The 7765-nt window shown below is 37.3% G+C and overlaps 1 protein-coding gene across 2 annotated transcripts in view; it reads right to left on the bottom strand.

Moving 5' to 3' along the window:
* The window catches only part of LOC106948325 (probable phosphatase phospho1), a 20693-nt gene that overhangs the window by 5562 nt on the left and 7366 nt on the right, over positions 1-7765 (bottom strand). Inside the window, exon 1 of one of the 2 annotated variants that reach the window (XM_015033931.1) lies at positions 3892-3996. The exons of the other annotated variant lie outside the window; for it this stretch is intronic. The gene's annotated coding sequence lies outside the window, so the exon portion shown is untranslated. Of the gene's footprint in view, positions 1-3891; positions 3997-7765 lie in introns of those variants that run through there. 2 annotated transcript variants of the gene reach the window in all.

Here is a 7765-nt window from a genome sequence, read left to right as displayed (position 1 = left end):
CGGGGCTGGGCTTGGCTGGGGTTGCTAGGTAACGGGGCTGGGCTTGGCTGGGGTTGCTAGGTAATGACGCGGTCCCCATCAAATGTGACAATAAGGTAAGTTTTTGAAACGACTCAAAAAACATTAACTTATTGCCAAAAACGACTGTTATTTTTATTTTAAGCACTTGGGTTATTTTTAGAAGCAGTTGAGACTCGAATGGAAGTGTAAATTTAAAACGTGCAAAATAAACAGTTGATTCATGATTTTTCAAGGCTGGTGATTCCCCCCAAATTCAAAAACATAATTAGATGTTGTCTCTTCAATTAAGTGGCGTCCTGAAGAAGCTCATTTCAAATGGGAACGTCACAGAGATACGGTTCCTTAAAAAGACGTGATAACTAGTTCTTATCGTCACTTTTGTCGTTATCACAATAGCATTGTGATAAAATTCAAAATCAGTATCGCAAGGAAGAAAGAAAGAAATGAACGAAAAGAAAGGGGAGAAAAAATGAAAAGAAAACAGAAAGAAGAGAACAAAAATCAAAGAAAAAATAAAAAGGTAGAAAGAGGAGAAAGAAACAATCAAGGAATGAAAGAAAAAAAAGAAAGAGTAAAATTGAGGTAGGACAAAAATGAATGTAGAAAGGAAAGAAAGAAGAAAATACAACAGCATGCAGAAATGACATGAGAAAGAAAGTGATGGATGTATAGAGGGAGGGAGGAAAGAAAAAAGGAATTACACTTTTAATTTAAGTTTTAAATGAACGTCTTGTGTCTTTCTGCAGTTGCACAGAGAAAGCCAACTCTTTCCACCACAGACAGATATTTCAACATATCACTGCAGGCGACTGCTGCATAATGACTGCATTCCCCTGCAATGAGATGAATTTTAGCAATTACGTCCTCTGCTTTGGCACATCAAAACTGCCTGGAAAAATACCAGAAACTACAAGAGTTTACAAAACAAACAAATGTAATGCTTTAGCTTAAGATGCATTTTATTTGTTTTCATAAAAACAAAAATCGGGTCGCTGAGTCCAACTTTACTTGCCCCAACCTGTCAGACGCGTAGAAACAAGAAATCATTTAAATGGAACCAGTTTGACAGCATGAAGTAGATTAGATGTTCTCAACAATTAATAACGCGTCCAAAAGACAATATGAGAAGCAGAGTAACTATGTTAGAGAAAACTGAAAAACACATTTCGTGTAGTGTCCATCCTTCTAAAATTACTACAAAAGTGCATCAATAACTTCACAAAACAACAAATATCTTAATTTACTCTGCTATAGCTCACCATCCACCAATAAAAGAGACAAAACATAAAATAAAAACCACATCCATGGGGGAGAGCTGAGGCTGAAAGCCCTGCTGATCGCAAAGAACACAAAGAACCGTTTCAAATTTCCCACAGAAAACATCTTCATGATGTCTTAGATGTTTTGGAAAATATTTTGTGGAATGAAGAGACTTTTTAAAGTGGTATAAAACTGGAAGCAACATTATACTGACAGTCAAACGAGGGGTGTTAATGTGATCACACCAGCAATGAATGCTAAAAAAAAATTAAAAATCCAAAATAAATTTAAAAAAGGAAGTTTCGAAGTGGCCTACTCAAAGTCCACATTTAAATCCAATAAGAATGGCCAATGTAGCAGAACTGAAACAATTCTGCAAAAAAAAAAATATATATATATATATAATTAAAAATTAAACTTCCTCCAAAACTTATCCCCAGTTACCAGAAACAGTCTTAATGACAGTTACTTTTTCAGCCTACTTCATACTATCAGACAGGTCCAACAGATCCAGCATTGATTGATTAGATCCTTAGAGGATCTAATTAATTGATTGATTAGATCCTTAGAGGATTTAATCAAACTGATTAATCAAACTGGTCTAATCTGGATCTAACTAATCTAATCAAACTGATCAGAAGACGTTACTGTGAAATATCGTCTAATTTAGCTGTTAGCATGTCATGACAGTCAAACAGCCACGGTCTTCAGTCAGAGGCTGCCTCAGATTCTGTGTAAGACTGACTGCTACTGGAAACCAATAAATCTTTTGAAGACACTTGGATGATAGTCTTTTTGAACTGAATTTTGACGTCTTTAAATCATATTGTCTTAAAAATGTTCTAGAGTACAAAATATAAGCAAGCAGATTTATAATAATAGTGTTATAAATCTGTAAACTTCTGCACTGCAACCACTGAACATCCAAGGTTTGGTTGTTGGGTTTATTGAACAATAAACTGGACTGATAACATAAAGGCCGGAGCAGGTTGTAGCTACTGCAGTGGCTCAGGTCAAGTCAGGTCAGGTCTTGGAGCCCAGGGGCCTCGCCTGAGGCCCTTCAATGGCTCTGTTGTGGCATCAGCCATCTTTTCTGGCGTTGTCTGCTGGGGGCAGAAAGAGACTGAACAGGCGGATCCGGAAGGTCAGCTCTGTTCTGGGATGCCCTGTGGACCCAGCGGAAGTGGTGGTGAAAGAAAAATGGCTGCTAAGCTGTCATATATATTTTTGTATTTGTATTGTGTTTTCTCTACACTGTAATGTTATTTTTTTATTTGTGTTACTCTTGTTCTGTCCGCTTTGACAGCTTAGATTATCTTATAGATCAGGGATGTCCAAACTGTGGTCCGAGGGCCATTTGTGACCATTGGATTCATTTTGTGTGGTCCTTGACTGCAACTCAAGAATGGCACAAATGTGGCCCTACGACACTTTTTGCAATTTTTTTAGGATGATGTTTTCTATAGCAGGTTCATATCTTCTTAAACTGAAAAGGTTAAGTACAACATAAGTTTTTTAGTTAGCCTCCCCCCCCCCCCTTTTTTTTTTTTTTTATAAGTCATGTTACAAATATCTCAAACACAGAGGTGGGCACACCCATCTGTTATATTTAGATAAATACAGCAAAGTTTGTAGAGGAAAATTATTATCTTCTTTCCTGGGGATAAGCTATAAACTGGAAAGTAATAAGCCCAGAAAGTTAAACAATTGTAAACATCAAGGGAAACGTAAAATGTTTTACTTATTGTGTAAAGAACTCACAATAATATTTGGGGTTTTTTAATTGTGGAGGGTGGAAAATACAATTTAGGCCCCTGAATATTTTCAACTTGGGAATTTTAGCCCTTTGTACTCTTTGATCTCATGTTTTTATAGCAACCAGCAACCCATTTCAGCTTGTGCAGTAGACGTTTCTCATCATGGAGGAGGCCAAATCCCTTCAGGATAGTAATGTTACATCAGTGGATTGAATGACTGACCCTCCACATCTTCTCACAGTGGGGGTCAAAGTTCAGCCTTTTTCTTTAATTTGCACCTAAAACTCAAATAATACCTGATAAGGGAGACAATAACTGATAAGAAACGTGAACTTCAGACCACTTTGAAGATTAGGATTTTGGCAAATTCAAAAGTGAAAGCCTAGTTCTTATCAGTCTAATCAGTTATATCATTGATTAGATCACCTTCACATAAAGGAAATTAGCTCCGCACCAAATGATAAAACTGATCAAGTCACTCTCTCACTCACACACACACACACACACACACACACACACACACACACACACACACACACAGGTTGCATACAACTCGCCAGCGCGGTGTCATTACAACAGAGCTGCTCAGTAACACAGGATGCCGGGTAATCTGACACAAGACGTGCCGACTGCTGCAGCTGCATTACTAATGCAACCAATTCAAACTCTCCAACTAAGCCGGCTAAATTTAAACCCACAGCGCTATTCCTGAATAACAGACTGAAAGTCAACGGCGCTGCTCCGCCAGGAGTCATGTCACTCCCGCTACAGTGGACATTTCCGAATGATACACTATTAAAATACTGTTTTAAAAAAATAATAAATCACATAAATTGGACGTAAGCAGGCCTACTGGTGACGGTGGTGGTGTATAGCAGGTTTAGCAGCCGGGATCCCGCAACTGCATCCCGGTGACGCGGCGAGATTTTTTTTTTTAAAAGGAGACTCCCGCAGCAGAGAAGGAGGATTTACCTATTTAAAGCTGCCGGTATCAAGTAAGATGGCGTGAATGTAACGTCCGGTGGGGAGTTTCAAAATAAAAGCAACTCTGTGATCGTTTTGCTCAGAAATTAGCTTCTTGTTTTATAAAAATACATGAATTCATTGACATTAATTGAACAGCTGGAAACACCAGTCAAAGAGGAAGTATTATAAAACCACATAAGACGTGCATATGTGTTTTATTAAACAGTTAAATGTTTTAATTTGTAGTAATATATAGCCAGTGTTGCTTCATCCGGTATAATTTCATACATTTCAGATTCCTTCACAGGGTACACCGTGTACAGATAGGAGTTACTGCAAATATTACACAAATGTATATGTTTCTGTTGTAGGAGAACGACCCACAATGAAACTCTCTAGGATTAAAAACGTAAAAGTTGTAATCACTGCACTATAATATTTATTTAAATAAATAAATATAAATTATCTGTTTGCTTTTACTGCAACAGAAAAGGAACAATTATTCACTGAATGAATCGGCATATTGAATATTTTTAAAAATATTTTTTTATTTAATAATTTCTATACAATTAGTTTTTCTAGTGTTTTACTTAATTGATTTTTAATTATTATTACAAATATTATTACAGTGCAAAATACTTGCAATTTCACGGGTTTCAAGTAATCATTTTTACGGTTTATTTAAAAAAAATAGTTCCCATTAAATATTGTTTTTCTTGCTGTTTTAAAACTCTCCTAAATATTGATTTTTGACAGTAGGAGTTGATTTGTTGTTTATGCACTGCAAAAACTGAAATCTTTGTAAGATTAAATAGCTTAAATTAAGGGGATTTACGCTTGTTTTCATTCTGGCAAATTATTTTTTCTCACAAAGAGGTTCTACGTTAGAATGTTTTTCTTATTTTAAGTGTTTTGCACTTAATTATCCCCTGCCAGCATGCCTAGGTGGGACCCATGTGGGGAAAAGGAGGGCAGACTATATGGGTCCCATATGGGTTTGTCCGCGGGTTCCACGATGGCCTCACATGGGTTTGCCCATGTAGGGCCAGAGCCCATATGGGCCCTGCATGGGCCTTATATGGTGGTGGCCCACATGGGTTTGTCCATTTAGGGCCCATGTAGTGTCCATGTGGGCTGTGGCCCTACATGGGCAAACCCATGTGGGGCCATCGTGGAACCCCCGGACAAACCCATATGGGACCCATATATCAGCCCTCCTTACCCCCACATGGGTCCCACCTAGGCATGCTGGCTCATATTAAAACTTGATATTAAGAAAATATTACTTATGAGCAACTATATAGAAACTACAATGTCGATAGCTACACAGCAAATGTCAAGTCTAGAACTTATTTTTCAAAGTAAAAATTTCAAATTTCAAGCACAAAAAAGAAAAGAAAAATTTACTTAACTGCATCTCTTCAGATAATTAACACAGACATTATCCAGATGGAATCCCCCGTGTTGTCAATGAAACATCAGAAAACATGAACTTATACGCTTGTAGTTGACAGAGGGGACTGTAAATTGACATGTAATGTTTAAATAGTTGACATGTAACACTTATAGCAATTTCAGAGACAAAAATAGTTTATTATTACACATCTGGATAATTCCTGGAATGTTAATCTACCATGAACCTTCATTAGTTTGATCTTCCACGGTCAGATGCCTAAATCAAAAGCAAGTCATGAAGACATAACATCTAACGAACCGTGCATTATTTTTCCATTTCATTGCTTATTTATTTCCTTTTTTTAGGTTGAGGTTTGCAATAGTTTCGCTCAATATGTGCATTTTAAATATACAATTAAAATGCAATAAAGTCTGTCTATTTTTATGTCTTGCCCTGACTTTTACTTCATGGGAGTTTTAGTTTTCTAACTTCTCGCAGCTTGTGGCTGTGCTGCAGTCCCAGCAGAGCTTTCTTTTCCGGTTCCATTTGTTTTCAAGCTGCTTATGCAAAAGTTTGCCAATACATATATGCATTTTTTATTTTTAAGTAAAGAAATTATGTTAAGTATTGGCTAGTGTCACTTTAAAACAAATCAAAGTGAAACATAAACTTGTTAGAGAGGAAAATATGTGTCCTCTGAACTTATAAGCTGTTACTTCCCCTTGTGGTGGAAATATCCATCTAAAAATAACTGAAGACATTTCTGCTGACCCGAAATATCAGCTATTACAAGTATCTCATCTACCACAGCTGAGGCCAAACAAAGGATCAGCAGGAGTTAGATTCTCTTCTTTTGCAGAAAGCAGCATGTCTTTCTACAAATGAGCAGTGTTACATTATATTTGTGTCTTAATTTCCCATCAGAAAACACTGACAGTCACATTTGTTGTGAATATTTCATGGTCAGAAACCAGTCCCTGGTAAACAGGATTCTGGTCAGTAAACTCCCAAAATTATTCATCACAAAGCTGAAGTTGGTATCCGATTCAAGCTTCCGATTCTGGAAATGATTGAAGGGCGATTCTACCTAATTTTTCACTATCTTCAGGATATTTAATCTACTCTAGTTAAAAAACGACAACACCTAGACACTTCAAGCCTGGACTAGATTATTCTCAACTAATAGCAGAATATTTAAAACCATGTTTGGGATTTGTAAAACCTTTATCTGATTTGTGAAACTTCACTAAAGTTCAGCTTACTATTCACACTCGTTGCATGCAGTTGTTTTTTTGTTTGTTTTTTTTTTCAAGCAGTTTTTTACACCAACATTTAAGTTCACTTTGGGATTAATAAAGAGGTTTTGAATTAGAGTTGAATTTGAAGAACACTGCATAGTAGGAATAGTAATCTGAATTTAAGCGAAGTTTCACAAATCCCATACAGCGTTTTATATATTGTACTGTTAGAATAATCCAGTCCAGGTATGAAGTGTTTAGGTGTTGTAGTTTTTGAATTAGAGCAGTTCTAGTGTGATCCAGATGCAGGGGCGGATCTACTGGGGTGGCATGGGGTGGCAGCTGCCACCCCAAACGAGAGCCTTGCTACCCTTGTTGCCACCCCAGTTAGTGACAATGAATTCAATAAATAGTTATGGCAAATCGGACATTAAGCGCATGAAACTCTTTTTTTTTCCGACAACATTGAATGCAACACAATGTAACCTGACACCTACTGCTAAGTTGCGGGAAGTGCGAGAGAAGGACAGAGCGCGAGGCAGCAGCATTGATGGATATATTACTGGACTGGACATTACGTGACTTATCGTCATTGCTGTCCATTGAGTCAGGAATATCGGTGGTCAGGAAAATACTACAACCACGCAAAGAATAAGAACAACGGACGCAATGTTTAGCAGTTAATTCAAACAGAGATAATGGTAATAAGGGTTTCAGATTTGGAGGAAAACGTTTTAATTTAAAGAAAACATTGAACAAGTGAGCAGTGGGTCAGTTATACTAGCCTAACTGTTGCTGGCCTGGTATTGACTTTGATAACCATAGGATGTGCTGCGCAGTTCGGTGTGTTTTGGTTCCGTTAGCAATAAACAATCCACCAAGTCATCAGTAGAGCAGCTGTTTAAATCAGCTAATCAACCACCGCGGTGATTAGGCGAAAACTTATTAATAATCACAATATAGACATTAAGCCTGACAACATAATGTAACAGACTGGATGTTCTGTTTTAGTGTTTTTGCTACTTTTTTGTGTGGGAAATATTTTTGGTGTCGATTCCCCTGATCGGTAATCTCTGCTGTATCGTTGAGCTGTTTGTCGGTTGCCATGGCAATGGGTCAGCGTAAAG

The sequence above is a fragment of the Poecilia latipinna genome, unplaced genomic scaffold (genome assembly GCF_001443285.1).
Source record: "Poecilia latipinna isolate Pla-1442-1.1 unplaced genomic scaffold, P_latipinna-1.0 Scaffold282, whole genome shotgun sequence".
Classification (NCBI taxonomy): Eukaryota; Metazoa; Chordata; class Actinopteri; order Cyprinodontiformes; family Poeciliidae; genus Poecilia; species Poecilia latipinna.
The sequence above is the reverse complement of the archived record's forward strand: the minus strand, read 5'-3'. Positions and strand labels throughout refer to the sequence as shown.